At 39.3% G+C, this 17,289-nt stretch overlaps 1 long non-coding RNA gene across 3 annotated transcripts in view; it reads left to right on the top strand.

Moving 5' to 3' along the window:
* The window catches only part of LOC134527986 (uncharacterized), a 286,580-nt gene that overhangs the window by 100,763 nt on the left and 168,528 nt on the right, over positions 1-17,289 (top strand). For all 3 annotated transcript variants that reach the window (XR_010074331.1, XR_010074330.1, XR_010074329.1), the window contains one exon: positions 8,692-8,789. This is a non-coding gene — a long non-coding RNA (uncharacterized LOC134527986). The remainder of the gene's footprint in view (positions 1-8,691; positions 8,790-17,289) is intronic.

Raw genomic sequence — 17,289 nt, 5'->3', positions numbered from 1 at the left:
CATCACTAACAAATAATCTTCTAAAAATGCCTAATAATCAATTACACTTAAAAATGTTTTTTTCCCCTAAGTTACTCGGTTTGTACACACCACACACCTCGCTGGGCCGCACCTCGGGCGCAACTCACGCCGCAGCACCCTTCGTGGACCTCCATCGTGGGACTCCGTCGCCGCACTTCCTTTCGCCGAGGATCCGCTCGATGCTTCGCTCGGAACTCTCGCCGTACCCGCGGCACTCTCGCCACCCAACTATCGCCGAGAAACTCACTCGCCGAGGAACTCTTCGCCCAGGAACTCCGCCGCACCCGCGGCACTATCGCCGCGGGAAAACTCCCTAGGAGGCCGGCGTTCCGGGCTTATATAGGCCCAGGCGCCACTTCTAGAAGTGACGAGCGCGGCTGGGGCCAGACGCGTCATCCCGCGCCGACCCGACGCCAGAATTATCGAGAAAGGCGTCGGAATCTCGCGCGACGACCCGCGGAATTCCCAAAGCTGTCAGGTGTCAGATAACGGCGCCGAGGCAATGCGTCGCGCGGGGAGCGGGGGAAGGAGGGAGGGGAAGCGGTGACCCTTGTAATCCACCAGGCGCGCGTGTCATGTGTCACGTCAGCGGCAGCCAAGTGACGTCAGTGGTCGTACGGTGCCACCAGCCAGCTCCGAACCCGCGCGCGCCGCAGCCCTGCTTACGTTTCGTAACAATATATTTTCATAATTGTGTACCATGATAATAGTTAAATCCATTCTGTTTTACTGTAAAACCTCAAAATATCACCTACAACTTTTGTCTAAAATAATTTTTTTTTATACGACCAACCAGTACTGCAAGGGGTAGAATAAACTATGATTGGAGGACAGAAAAAAAAAATAACTCCCTTCGAAGGCACAACATCGAATTCGTACAGATTGTTTATTAATCTTATCATTTTTATCTAAATTTTTAAAATTTTTTTTATTAGATGAACTATTGCTGCAAGGTGTTGAAAAAAATGATGGGTAGAAATTAAAAAAAAATTCACAATTTTTAGTATAAGTACTATCAAATCCGTTAAAACTGTTAATAAATTTTATAATTTTAATTTAAAACATTTGTCTGAAACAATTTTTGATAATACAAACCATTACTGCAAGGGGTGGAAATAATCTGGTAGAAAAACAAAATACCTATAATTACTTTTTTAATACACTTTAATTTCCATTATAATTTATTGTAAAACGCCTATAATTTACTAAAACCTCTGGCTGGAATAATTTTTGATGAAAAGAACTATTACCATAAAAACAGGGGTTGAAATGAAAAAAAACTGTTTTAGTATCAAATTTGTCGGAATTTATTAATAACTATTTTATACCTTTGTTGAAAAAAAATTTAGACAACGTTTTAGTGCAAGGGGTAAACAATAGTTTTTATAGATTTTAAAATTTTTTATGACTACCTCACTACGCATATAATGAAATTCATTAACACACTCATTGCTCGATGCATTAAATTTAAAAAAAAAACATTGAAAATATTTTCGCTCCATGAAATATGAGAAAATTTTATATCGATCTTTTTTTAATGTTGGCGATCATATAGAATGGTATGTAGGCTACATTAAGTTCTTAAAATGTGCCAGGAGTTTATAGAAGTTTACTAAATATTTCCAGAAGAATTAGGTACATACTTCGAAATATACCTACGCCTGTAGGTTGTGCCGAAAGAGATTTTATTTTATATCAAACATTCTTTGGACTTAAGAAAATATATACCACGCTAAGATATGTAATGGACAAAATACCTTCGAAACTAATATCTAGCTGTAGGTAATTTTGAAACACCGGTTACCACAAATAAACGTTTATTAATTTTTTTTTAAACCTCACGCCGTAAATAATAGATAATAAACGCTGGTAGCTGTCACCACCGGCATGTTTTTCCAGCCGGGAAGCGAACCCAGATAACTTTGTTGAGAAATTAGTTTTCTAACTTTTTTCATAGCTTTGTTTCGTTTGTAATTATCGTCACTAATTACACACATTTGTTTTATTTCACATTTTCTTTGACTTTGACATAGTTGTGACCAATTTATACCATACAAATTCACACCCATGAATTACCCGGGTCTCGAACCCAAAACTCCTTCCTCTCATAGCCAGCGTGCATCAAACAGCGCAACGGAGGTTGGCCCATGTGGCCGCCCCCACGAAATGTCATAAATGAAAAGTAATCAATAGAGTTTGTCCTCGGTACCAACATAGATTCTCGGAGTTTCCTTTGTGAATTCAATAAGAATTTATTCGGACTTAACAGCGATGCTCTTCCCACTAATCAGTGTTGGAATACCAGGTCAAAACTTCGATGATTATTAGACAGATGTAACTAATATCAAACCACCGTTGTGTAACTGAACTGGAGCTTCAACCTACTCGTAATGTCAGACGTAAAAGTGCACCCATTCGGCCAATATAAGTATTGATGTTCCCTGTCTGCTTTGAACGCGCGTGCTGTTAACTTCCGTTCCACGGAAGCAATCATCGACATAATCTATTACTGCCGCAGTTCTGATCAAGTGGGAAGGAAAGCATGTGTGTGGGAAATTGCAGTCAATAACCATTTGAATAGTTTACCGAAAATGCTTTGGAGTTGGAAAAGGCTATTTTAGTTTGTTTATGTGACAGCAAACGTCATTTCGTGGATAGCATACTTATGTTAGTTCAAGGCATATACCTACATATTAAAATATAAACGAGTGTGTGTGTATATATATATATATATATATATATATATGAGGTATGTTCTCTAACAACTGACGTAAACTTGGATGTCGTCTGGCTGTTGCGATTCGTGCATTTATAAGTCTAGGGCGCTATGGGCAATGTTTATTTGTTGGTTTCAAGCCCTTATTTAATTAAACACCGTTTAATTTTTTTTTAGAATTATACGCTGTATTGACTACTTCTGTACATTGAGGTCTCCGTAATGAAAATATGTAGCTGACAAAACAAAACCCATCGAATTCTGTCAAATCGTTCAGATTAAATAATTGTTTTTATACTCTCGTCATTCATACACGCTGTGGCATTTCCTTTTCTCGTAAATGCGATCGTAGAAATACCCATTCCAGATATTTTCGTTCTCCGACAGAAGTCTGAACCAAACACGAGATCAGTACGAGCTGTGACATCGATTGTTTCCAGTTTTTAAATACTGCTGTATTTTCCTGAGCTCTGCACGTTGATTGGCTCTTAGGCTAATGAGAAGTTACGATTGTGAGTAGCTATTTTATTAATGTGTGTGTCTTAACACTGCTCAAAAATGTCTTGATAATGCATTACGAATAGCATTGAAAATGCGTATAGACCTATGCCTTTAGGTGTATAATTTTATAGTTTCGATTATAATTTATAAAATATATAGTAAAAAACGTTTGAATAGATATTTTCATTTATAATTTACTAACATTTTAACACATATTATTTTATGCAACATTATTTTACCTGTGTTAATACTTCATTAAACCACCAAATGGTGTAGTCACCTGGCAGTCCCATAGAGACGTGCTGTGAAGACCACGCGTCAGTTCAGTCCAGTGTCTTGCTAATGAGTCGCGCTCATGTGGCGCTGGTTGTGTGTTGATCCCACTAACTCGGAATGATTCAAACGATGGGACGGTACGCCTAAATATAACCGCAGAGATTCCGTCGCCTTAAGCCTGCCTGCATAAATGTGCTATTTAAGAGGAATTAATCCTTTCCATCATGTCCCCCCCCCCCCCCTTCAAATATTAAGCCAAACCTTGCGGGACAGATTGAGTAATATATTTCCTGGCTGGACTTGTGCTAGGACTTAGCTTTGGCACTTATTCATGTCAACATTTATGGAATGGTGCAATAATAATGACAGTTTTGTTTCTTCTCGCGAAAAAAAAAGTTACTTTTTACCTGTGGTTCTAGTCTCAAAATTGTTAGTAGATGTCATGTCCGAAACTAACATAACTTACTCTGAATTGAAATTGTAGCAAAAAAAAAATCCGAGATAGCGGGGTTTAATCCTCGCTGAACCTTATCGAATCAAGAATTAGAAGCGATGCGGCGTCTGATGCGCTGCCACTCAGCGCTCCCGTCCTTTCCGAACATCTTTTGAAACTACCACTCCTCGACACGAACCCGGCAACTCGTAGCTAGCAACCAGGATTAGCAAGTATAAGTGAAAGAGTTATTCGTTCACTCATTCTGAATTATGTCTTCATTCCATACAACCCAGCATCACGCTGTATAAGTACGGTTTATACAGGAATGAAACCATAGTAACTGTGAAGCGATTAATTACGCTCTCATTGTCTCCACACTAGGCCTAAGCTTCTTTTAGGCCCCTTAAAACGCAATTTGGTGTTTATTTTTTTCATTAAATTGCTTCACCCTTGCTTTAATGGCCGTGGGCTAATCGCGGGACAGATTACTTCACTTTCACTCGTGAAGGTTTCTGCGCTACTGTTAGCGGGTGCCTTGCAGTCCCGTCTGCCGGCTCCGCCAGTCACCCTCCCTAAAGCCAGCCCACGCGATAGCCATTTCCTTAGCAGTTTTCGTACCTATGTTCGGTTAGCGCACCTGCTCTCGTGTAGGTAACATCTCAACACCCTTCCAAGGGGTCTGGCTCTGGGTATAAAACTTTTCATTCCCGAAGTCTTAGCCAAAACCGTAATAGAAGGTGTTCTATTTTTCTGCTGTACCCACGAGCGAAGATGGTGGACCCACGTGTAGCAATATAAACCCTTTCGTAAACATTAGGGGACGTAACAAACGTAATGGTTTGCCAAAATAAACTTTATGATGGTAAAACTACCCTGGAATAAATTCGGTAAACTAAAAAAAAAAAAAATATTAGAAAGAAGTAATCGCAAGTTTTAAAATACGAAAAGAAAATGCATTTCAATATTAATAACGCATAGTCTTCGCTAAACTTACTTAAGTCTTGATAGCATAGTGGTATAGCGCATGGTTGAGGTGGTATAATTTTGGATGTAGTTCAAAACCTCGTCACTTCTAAAACGTTTTTTAATAACAGATAACTGGATTATACATATTGTGCTTACATAAAATATGTATTTATACACTTTAGGTTTATATTATTGTTATAATATTACTAAATACATAATTGGTTTTATTTTTTTAACTATATAGATTTATTCTTACTTAAAATATAATCAAATTATATTTTCACCAGTAATTTAAAGAAAAAATTAATTCTCTAATTAAAACTCCAACGTTTATTGGGAAACGACTGTCCATAAATTATTAATTATAAAAAACACTTCATATAAACCCAAACCTGTTAGCTTAAATGAAAATACGAGATTATTTTCCTTCACTTTAGATTTAAGATTATTTTGCGAACTATGAGAGTTTCTTTGTCTCACTGGGTTACAACAATTGTTAGTTATAAATTCTCAAAGTAACATATAAAATATGTGAATCGGTAGCTTTTTTTTCTATTACAATGAAATTAGCACAATTAATACTGTGAATTAAGTTAATGAACTGTCTGATTAATTTAATGTTATAAATATATCATAAATAAACAACATTAAAGCAAACCTAATTTTCATTGTATCCTTTAAATTTTATATTATTAGATTTTGAAACTAACCTAACAATAAAAATACAATCTCGTTAATTTCAAAATTTCTCTGTATTTGTTTTATAGACGTGTTGTTTTTCTTTGAGGAGACCAGGCCATTTAGATCGAAATTGTGAAACAAGTATTTCTAATGGGTGTATTTTGTGTGGCAAACATCACAAATAAAAAAAATTGGGAGCTTTGGCACTGAACAGAACGAAAATATTACAGATTAAGTAGATACAGATGTTACTAGTAGTTTCATTAACTAAAATATTGCTAGCAAGTTATTGGCAAAATATAAACATTTGAATAGAAAACTTACAATAGGACAAGGTTTTCAACTCAAATTGGCTAACGACAATTTTATCCATGTCAAGGTCCAACTCCTGTTGTATTTTAAAACTGCTAAGTTTTCGGATACTACAGTCTCTTATATTTTTCCAGTTTACGTAATGAGGTATTTTTGGGTATTGATTTTTTTCGGGTGGCATCCAAGCTGTTAAAGATTATAAAAAAAAAAGAACTTCATTTCCTTTTTGATCACATCTAAAAAACGTTGTTGACGCCCCGCAATCGTTCCAAGAAAATGTTATGTATAGGTGCACAAAAACATGACGATTACGTGTCTGTTGAGCAGCAACAACAGTTATCGCATTTGAAAAAAAAAGCAATATTTTAATGTTATTATATAACTGTAGGATGCCGTATGACATTAAGGTCACATGAAGAACCTGTATCCTTATCAGTGTTCCCCCCGAAACTCAATGCTTTTGGACAAATAAAGATCTCAAAACTAATGCTATCATTAAATCATCTAAATTTTATTATGCATCACCAGCCTTCCAATGTTAAATATCGTCTGGTTTTGGACTTATAGACTTCTCAATAGTAAAAATTAGGTAAACATTTTTCCCCATGCCTAGAGTATAAACTGTTCTCCGATATTTAGGTAAAGCAAATTATTATACAATTCCCAATCTGAATGCTGCTTTCCACCAATGCACACTTATTCCTACGGTACTAAATATACGGGCTTCGTTACACCTTGGGGCTACAATAAGTGCACGGGGATCCCTTTTTGGGTTAATTTTTGAGCCCAAGGTTTGTCATGTATTTTAGAGAAAATTCTGGAAGAGTACCAACATAAATTTATTACCTTTTTGGATGACACTTTTTTTTTCGGATAATTATGGTGGAAATCTGGAACATTTCATTATGGAGTTAGACCGTCTTAGGGAAGCAGGTTTACTGTAATTCCAGATAAAGATAATTGGGTTGAGAAAAATATAACCTTTTTGGTATTTTCTTCTGATAGTAAAATTATCATGGATCCTGCTATAATCGCCACCCCAATAAACTGCCCGGTACCCAAAATCTTAAATGGGTTTATGCAGTTTCTAGGTCTCTTAGGCTATTTTGACAGATTTATTGATAATTTTGCAGTTTTGCGTGCCCCCTAATTTTTTTTTAAGTTAAGGTTTTCTTTGGTGGATAGATCAAAAATTGAAAGATGCTATTTCCTATTGTCCTGTTTTGGTCCTACATGATTTTAATAAAAAATTTGTTGTCCAGGTCGATGCTTTTAGCCTCGCTATAGGTTTTGTGTTATTACAGGATAGTGAAAAGGGGCTTCAGCCTATCTGTTTTTCTAGTAGGTCTCTAAGTCGTGCTTAGCAGGGTTACGGAGTACGTGAGAACGAGCCTTTGTCCTGTGTTCATGCTGTGGAAAAGTTTCATTCTTTGAACACGATGTTGTTGAGCTCAGCTTTAACATGGCTCTCTACTCACCTGAAGCAATTAGGAAAGTTAGGTCGCTGGATTATGAGCTTGAGGCAATTCCGTTGTACCATTAAACATGTCAAATGGTACAGCTACAGATAATAGTCTGGCAGATGCCCTATCACATACGTTTGACCCCGGGGAATACGCCATCGAACCCACAATGTCACACGATAATGAAAATAATGTCGTGTGTGCTATACTACAAGACATACCTCAGTCTTTCGTTGACATCGCTGAGTGGCGGGCGAATGATCTGAACACGCAGAACCTTACGCAGAAATTTAGACAGGGTACCAATCCTAACTTTTAATTTTCCAAAAATCTTGTGTCACATTTCCGATGATGGTAGTAAACAAGGTTATGTTGCAGATACTGCACGACTTTGTGTTAAGATATTATCACGATTCACCTTTAGGAGGCCATTTTGTACATGACCTAAAATGAAAAAAAAAATGAAATTACTACTTTTGCCAATCAGTATGAATACTGCCAAAAGTCTAAACATTGTCACAGCTCCAAAGTCGGGGAGTAATTGGTTGAGTTGCCCACGCGAGTGTAGGAACGGGTTTTTGTTCACATTTTTGGCTCACTTCGTAGGAGTCCTGATGGAATGAATAGTTTACTGGTATTGGTTAAGGGATTTACCAAATTTCTTATCCTTATACCGCCTCATACTATGAAAGCCCATCAAGTGGTAAATGCCTTAGAACATCTTTTTTGACGATTTTTTTAGCGGTCCTTAATCTTATTATCGTGTAATGTTACATTTTTAAAGGGTAAACTGTTTAAGGATATGTGTTTTAAATGGGGAATCTAGCATATTTTTACTGGTCCATCGCGTAATCTCGTTGAACGAGTTAATAAGCAGATCAAAACAGCACTTTCTATATATATATATTTTTTAAACATTTAGAGCAAGGTGATTGTTGTAAACACATTGCTTGCGTCAGATTATTGTAACAGATCCGTTGGCATACCGTAAGCCAATATTGAAAAAAAAAAGTTTTTTTTCCACCAAAAAATATTTTTGTGATTTTTTTGACACTACAATATTTCTTTTGGTGATATATGGTCACTAAAAGTTATTTTATTGTTACCACAAAATTGACAGGTTGAACTCTGGCTGTACACACACATACACACACACACACATATATATATATATATATATATATATATATATATATATATATATATATATATATATAGTTTTTGGGTGTTGGCTGATGCGCCGGAGAGGTGTATCAGTCTACTCCATCGTTGGTCCGTGGTTGCAATGGGCTGATCGCAGCGACGCGTGTTGCTTGCAGGGCATGCTGGATGAGTAGGCGAGGCCTTGCATGGCGCGCGGCGCCCGGAGCCCTCGTCCACCATGTGGCCGCCGTGTCGCCAGCGGCGCGGGGATCAGGTGGGTCCTCGCCTCGCTCGTCTACACCGAAGCTGTGTCTCTCTCTCCAGCCGCCGAGGTGATCCGGGTTCCAGCCCCGAGTCACGAACGGCAGACGTGATGGACGTTTGTCTCTTGGTACTCCCGTCTGCCGCCACCGAATTAATTCCGTCAGTGTTCCATCGTTATCTCGCAGGGCCTCAGCAGAACCGTCCATGTTGTATGTCCTGCGGGTAAAGGTTCCCCAAACTTGCTAATTCTACTTCCACCAATCTGAGCGTCTGAATCATGCTTAGCTCGACTCCGTGGCGGTAACAGCTCTTCGTTTGTTTTTATACCAGAGCACTGCATCAATTCAATAATGACAAATAAACAATGTCGATTTTGACATCCGAACGCCTCTCACACCCACTCGCAAATCATACGAACGAGCTGTCATTTTTGGTATTTTCAGGGGTGTTTTTTTTTTTTTGGCGGGCTTTTGGATTATCATTCTTTATCTTTATGGGTTGCACATCTCGTCACTATGATAGGAATGTGGTAAATTAGGGCGTGAATCCCATCTCCCAGCATCGGTCTGGAGTGATTTCGGGGAACTGGAAACCTCAAACAGACTGGCTGGACCGGTATTCCAATTCGAGGGAAAAAACTACGGTGAAATAAAAGAGGAAGGGGTTCCACTGCATGCGATCATACACAGAGACTTGATGCTTGGGACCTCTAAGATTTTAGTGGGCTCCGAGCCACGAGGTTGTCGACTCGACGACTTAGGGGTTTGGGATATAACCTGTGGCCCTCGCCACACAGTCAAAAAGAAAGGTATTTTAACTCGTTTTCCTCCTCAAAGAAAATATATTTTGAATTCATTAAAAAAATTCAAGGAAGAATTTATATTTTCACATTGGCTTTCTCAAACAGTAATATCTCAGGTTCATGGTATGATCAACTCTCTATAGCCTATGCTATTGTGGCCCGTGCCGCTATGCCTCATAACTACAGGGAAAAAAACATAGTTATATTTACAACTGCTTCTGACAAACAAACTCACACTCTAATTGCAATATAATTAAGTATTAATGATAGTTTAGCATCCTATAACTTATAGAAAAAGATTACAGACCGGAACTGCCGAAAGCGATGAAACGTGAAAGGCAGCGAAATGCAGCGAAGGGCTAGCTGTAGGTTCTGGCCCGCCCGGCTTCAGTGTGGGCTGCGCTATACATAAACCACGTGACGTGTACAGGCGCAGTGTGTCTGGCCGCGCCCCAAATGCTCGTCTGCTGTGCGAGGAGTGGTCGCGTGATTCCGCACAGAGCCTGTATCGCTCTCTCGCGCTCTTCAACCTTTCCATTCTTCGCGTTTCCCCGTTCCCTAAATTAAGCGTCAGGATAACAAGTCCCTAGTAATTGTGTACCGATGATATTTTATCATGAGTTCTAACGCTTTTTATGAATTGACGAAATAATTAATTCATTATTATAGTAGTACTATCTATGGTGCTGATTGTAAAAACTATCTGGGTACATAAAGATGCTATTTGAGTTGGGTCCGGACCATCTTTCTTGTCCTGTATTGAACCTACCTGCAATATTTAACCCCGCTGAGCCCAGAATTTTTCCCTTTGTCTGTGCAGGTTTTATCTGGGTTCAACTTAAATAGATATATTCGTAGATTTTAGGATAGGGGAGTTAGCCAAGGCATCAATAGCTGCCAGTCACCGAACGAAAGCACACTTCGGCCTGGGACGCACCTATAGTCTTTCCTAACCCAGACGCCTCCAAACAAAATACACTTGGTTTTAGTTAGGTAATTAAAAATATGTGAGCGATTATCTTAGTACTGCCAGATAGGTATATGAGACATCTAACTTCGGTAACGAGAAAATTCTTGTGTCCTCATGTTGCAAATACACTTATAATACCTCATTTAATGTATAATTCTTAAAAAATAATAACGAGCGTGATACATATATACGCAAATAGTGTTTTCAACTACATTTCTTGACATGAGAAATCACACGTAGTTCCCGCACCCGCCGCTAGAATTCGTTGCCGGAGCAGCTATGCTGACTATTGATTCATTCGATTAGCATACCGAAATTTTAAATTGTGTAATGAAACGGCTCCGATAAAGGAAAACAAAACCCACCAAAACCCGGATTTGTAACTAATTTTCAGCAAGGAATTTTATTGAAATACTGTCCGTATTGTTTAAACTATAATTCCCATTTGGATTTTATGAACTTTAGTTCACACCACCCGCCACAGATGGCAGCACTGTGGGTACACATACCAATTGCAGATGCCGTATACGGAGAGCTAGGGTGTGACACACCGGGGTAAGGCCGGCTGGTGGCGCGCCGCGCGGCGGAGCTGCGAAGCCGGACCGCGCGCGCCCTCCAGCCACCCCGCCACCCTCGCCTGCTTGTTGACGCTGTGGAAACCGGAAACCCTCACCTGTGCCGGAAGTGGCAGCCGGCAGCTGTCGTGCGCTATCCGCTCTTGCGCGGCGCGGCGCGGGGCAACGCTCGCCAAAACCTCGGGCGCTGGGGCTTCAGGGCGCGCGCGCTGATTGCGTTCATTCATTCATTCATTCATTCCGCATTTGACTCGGCTCATCATTTCACAGTAGCGTACGCAGAACTTCATATATTTGGGGAGGGAGGGGGTAGGGAAATTAAACCACTTTGCCTGCAGCTAGCATTCAAATTCTTTACATCTGTTGGCGGGAACGTTATAAACTATTTTAATATTTTTTTTTCGAATGGAACTGAAATAATCATGTAAAATTACATAATATATTTGTAAATTTGTACATAAACATGAAATCAACTGTACCGCTAGCAAATTTGTTTCCAGTAACACGGGGTTCGGATTCCTGCCAGGACATTTATGCTTTGTGCTGTTCCAGTACATGCATTAGTTAAAGAAATTTGTAAACGCGAGTTTTGTTCTTATTTACATAACAGTAAAGAGACCAGTTTCGGTGTCCATTAAATCAAATGTTCAGGCTACACTTTTAAAAAAGCGTCATTATAGGGAACTACTTTCCCCAGCTCGGTCACCCTGCACTGAAGGCTAAGAAAAATATTAGAGTAGTTATTAGTAGTGATTTTGATCGTTTCTAAATTGATTGGATAACCCGGTGTCCACGTGATATATTTTATGTCTAACATGGTAATGGTCATTTATTTGTAGAAACTCACATAATTATGTACTTAAGCGTCATTAGGTGTGGGTGTAAACCTGAGACAGGCTAGTATTAATCTGAATTAACGTATGTGTTGGCGTGTTAAACTTTGTGATCTCGGTCACCTGCTAGTTTCTCTCCTCTGTTCAAGCATACAATGCGAAGAATCACAAAGCCCACGCCCTCCTAGGGAATATAGATACAGTGGGGTGTGTGAAAGTCGCACGTGTATTTGATTGAGGGTTACTTTTAAGGTCAATAGTTGCGTCAGTAGGAACCAATGAAAGCGCCGGCGTGATTGCACGCAAGTTTTGTACACCCCTAGCCTCTGGCTGCATGCGTTACTCGAGGACTAATTGGTTCGTCTACTTAATTGTACTAATTAACCTCTCCCTACGTGGCTTTGTGAGCACGTAATCACCACAAGGCTGGCTCATGAGCGCCTAGTGCACACGTGATTTTATTGTACCTGTATGTCCTTTTTACACGCATGTGTGAAACCGAACACTGCATAGTTGTATTCTTTATATGTCATGAGATTCCGTTGAAACTTGTTTTAGGGGATTGGGTCTCGCCATCTTGTAATTTAAAATATTTTGATACCGCTTGAAAATATACCGTGCTAAATGTTTGGGTTTAACATGGCATATGACTTAGCTTTGGCTACTTGTTGAAGTCAACACTGTGAACTGGTGTGATTATCATGGTAGTTGTAGCCGCCCGCGTGAAATAACAAGTTATTTCCTCGCGGTGCTTAGTAAATATCTGGTTGCAAAAATGTATAGAAAGTGCGGAAGATATGATTTATGCCTTGACATGCCAAAAATTGGGATAAATATTTCAAAATTATAATTGTAGCAAAAAGATTGCAATATCCATTATGGCTGGCGGCTGGGCCTAATACCCCTCCACTGCTGGTTACAATGTACGTTATAAGAAACCAAAAAACGGACTGTAAATATGATCATGCAAACACACAGAAAACAAACCAAAATCACCCGGTGTCAAACATTAAAAACATAGACACCACCGAAAATTCCGTGGAAGGAATTAGTCAGAAATATATTACACCACAGGCTGACACAGTGGGATGAAAACGATTTGACAGTTGGCGACACGAACAGTAAATGAAGACAAAAAAACAAAACAACATTGGACAACAGTGACAACCCAACGATGATTCCTATTAAACAAATAATATTGCAATAAAACACAGAGATTCACAGGCGAACCCAGTAATGTGACTATATATAGGCATATATATATATATATATATATATATATATATATATATATATATATATATTCTTGACACCACAACGATGACAACGCAGACTAATACTTCCTTAAGACAAAACAGTTGCGTCGTTTTGGAAACTGGGATCTTTATCCGTCCCGTTCGTCATCGTCTGATTTTAGCTTGTTTTATGTGTGTTTGCATGTTCATATTTTTTGTCCATTATTGAGTTTCCTTATGACATAAATTGTAACCAGTAATATGTCCAAAAATCTTAAATATTTGCATATTATATTTTGTTAAAACATTTTCGCTAGGTACATCATCATTCCTTATCAGCTGTTTGTATGTTGTAGCCAGGCAAACATTCACATTCCAAACATTTTTGGTTTAATTTCGTCTTAGTCACTAATTATAGGTTATATTCTGTGTTCCTTTCAATGTCTAAGAATTGCTTTTTGTCAAACCTTTACAGTAAGTATTCAGAAAATTCTTTAATGTTTATCTGGAATCAGCTAGATCTCTTAAGTCCAAGGCTGGGTTCACAAATGAAAAAAAAAATCTTTTCGTACTCACCAATGATGTTTAAAAATCTAACTTAGGTAACGATCAAAATTTATGTTATCATGTTGCAGATAAACTTATAATACGGAACTCGGACACGATATTTAATGTAGAATTCTTTCAAAAAATGCTGAGCGTGATAAATATACGAAAAGTATTTATTTTGGGACAAACGGTAAAACTTTTTCCCGTTTTTTAAACCTAATTATACATCTTTTGAACAAGATGGTACTATTGATTTCTCAGGGCTAGCCTAATAACAGGAGTACAGAACACGTATAAAAATGCCTCAACGCTGAACCTGAAAAATTTCCCCTTAGACCGGAATTATCATCGCCCTTAGTTTTTGAGGTTATACTTCTTTAGGCGCGTTGAGGGTGAAATTGTATTATGCACCAAAAATCCAATGTAATAAGCGCGCATTACACAACGGAAATTTAACAGGTGTAAAGCCAAATGCGCATGCATGCAGAAACTGCTGTAGCCACGAGCCGAAGTTTTCAAGATGGCGGACCCACTTGTGGCAACATGCATCCGTATATATTAACTTTCGTCGCGAACATCGGGGTATGTACTAAGCATATTGGTGTGCCGAAGAGCAATGGACGTGCTCCTATCAGTGCTTTTCAGCCAGCGAGGGATTTTCCCTTGAGCAAATTGCCACCCCAAATAAACATCTAGCATATACTAGCAAGCACAGGGTGTTTCCCAAGGTTCGGATTCAGTACCCCGAGAAAACCCCACTCGTCCTACAGCTAGCACCTTATATTGCGCGAAGCGACTGCGCGTACGTGATAGAGCAATGACGTAGAATGGGGAATTTACTAACAGTACTTCCCATGTTCTCACAGTAGTATCGTCGCAGCTGTTTAAGATGGATGCTCTTATTCCAGCTTCCGCTGACTCTGAAGTGCGGTCAGTGATAAGGTTTTTGAATGCACAAAGCATAGCGACGATCGAAATTCATCAGCTGTGCCGGGTCTATGGGCCTAACGTCATAAGAAAGCAGATGGTTTTTCACTGGTGCAAACAATTTTCAGCAGGTTGACAAAGTGTCCATTATGAGAAGGTCCATCAGTGATCCCAGGGATTCATATTTTCCTAACGCCTCTAGACATTCCTGACTGGTCAGCATCAGCGTTTTGATAATGAAAGAGAGGTGGAGATTGGTCCAACCCCATTAGGCATACTTCTACGACACAGGTATTCAAATGTTAGTCCCACGGTATGACAAATGTCTCAGTTCCGATGGCGAATATGTTAAAAAATAGTTTAATAATCGCGGTGTATGATGCAATACATATTTGCACTAAATTGTGTTTCGTTTCTGTAAGTGGCCCCAGGGCAACCTACTTTGTGTACCCGCCTCGTAAAAGGGGGAGCTATGTTCACGACTCTCAAACGTAAACTAGCCTCAGTGATTGACTTGTGAAGCAACGTCGCGCAGGTCGTGAGCAGTGGCCTGAAGGCGGCAGACGTCCTCCTGAGTTGTGTGTGTGTGTGTAGGGGGGGGGGAGGTTGTTGGAGGGTAGCGAGGACAGAGTCTCCGGAGACGCGTCCCTCCGCCGGCTATTGGGCGGGCCGCCGTGAATGGCCCGCGAGCGCCTGGCGTGTGCCGCCCATGGCACACCTGCATCCTGTGTCTTGTGCGCGGCGACATCTGTCCAGCTGCCGGCATTCCTCCCCCCTTTTGTCCCTCCTCGTCGGGAGGGGCGCCTTTCATCTCCCTCGCGAGGATCCGATGTCCCTGGAATCCAGCGCGGCCGAGACGCGAAAGTGCTATCGCCCGGCATTACGAGGCCGAGCTGTGAGGAGAGGGACGGGTGTTCTATTCAACAGTTGTTTGGGCGGTACAATGTATGATGTTTAGTTTATTATTCCAAATATGATTTAAATTTGAAAACTGCTAAAGCTATCAGAATCGGCTCCAAGAATTTAAGAATACACCGAGGGCGGATGAGTCGTTCTGTTTCCGGATTTCGTTCTTAAACTGTATTTTTAGAAGTGTGATAATTGCTTAAACGCGTGTGTTCAGAATAAATTTTAGTCACGAAACACGTACTAAAGGTTCTCGAAAGCACTCAAGGGACTTGCATTACACCTTTATCTTAATTTCTCCGCCATATAATGTCAGGCTTGCCCTATGCACGACGAGAAGTCTGCGCGCGAGTTCATAGCCTTGTGCTTAGAGACGATACCGCACTAAAAGCACCAGCGAGCCTCGCTCTTACCATCCCGCCTCACTAATAAAAACACACCCTTGACTAGGTGGGCCACTTAAGACATATTTCGTTGAGAGATCAACCTTGAAGATGCCTTCTGCAATGCAGAGCGCAACGTCGGCACAAAGTAACACTTCTACATGGCGCACCCTTGAACGCCCAAATAGTTTATTGGATATCGTTAAGGCATGGTAGAAACGTAATTTTATGGACTGCCAAAAGTTTACCTTGATTGGCTACAATATAAATATTTTCCCCTGTGAAATCGTTCGGAGTATATAATTTTAAAAAATTGCGAATAATAACTTAAGCTATGAAACTATCAGTAATCACTCTTTGAATGTGTCCCAAAAAATCTATTGAAGAGACTTCGGCTTCAGCGTTAGCAAAATATCGATAGTCAACCATATAAAATTATCTTGACTTGAAACTATTGAATCCAAATTAGTGTATTTTGCAGCTTGTATCATCCTGTCCAGTTAGATTATTTTAAATAAAATTATTTACAGAAAAATACTAGAAATAAAATATAATTATGCGTGCAGAATACTTTAACGAGTTTTATTTATTTTGTGAAATAAAAAGATAAACTGCAGATAAACATGATTAATTAAAAAAAATAGCCATAATATTATTTTCTCCATTATTTTTCTGTTTCAAATTACGGACATAGATATTGCAGTCATTTATTGTTATTGCTACACCAAAAAGGAATTGTTTCAGTAGTAAATGTTATCCAAGGAATCGTATCCATATATTTTGTTCCTGAAATCATTTGAAAATGTGGTACTGTTTACTCCGGGATATTTTAGCGTAAAGTACACCGAAAAAAAAAAGAGCAGAGAAAGAATAACAATTAGTTTTTTTACAAGTTAGCATTAGCCTACCTGACCATCAGCAACTTATCCGCGGAAGCAGTAAAAAAAGAATTTGGTTCTGTGTCATTTTGCTGTCTTGCGGCATGGGGCTCCGAGGATGTTGAGGAAGATTTACTTATATGCTACAGGATATCTCCTGGTCACGAAAGTCTCGGAAAAGTAAGAGAAGTGATAGTTTGGTCGCGAAAGTTATGGAAAAAAAATAGTACCTAACAGTGCTGGAAGTCACGAAACTTTTAATTTTCACCAGTATTTTGGTAAATTGCCGTTTTGCTTTTTGATGCTTCACTTCAGTTTAAAGTCGCACATAAAACATAAACTAGTGTGTGTCCGCTTGCGAATAATCGCACGGTGATTTTTTCTTTAATTATAACATATAATAAAATATATCATCAATCGTAAAATATTTATTGATTGTGATAGAGTAAATA

This window comes from Bacillus rossius, chromosome 1 (genome assembly GCF_032445375.1).
Source record: "Bacillus rossius redtenbacheri isolate Brsri chromosome 1, Brsri_v3, whole genome shotgun sequence".
In the NCBI taxonomy this organism is placed as follows: domain Eukaryota; kingdom Metazoa; phylum Arthropoda; class Insecta; order Phasmatodea; family Bacillidae; genus Bacillus; species Bacillus rossius.
This window is presented reverse-complemented; position numbering and strand designations above follow the sequence as displayed.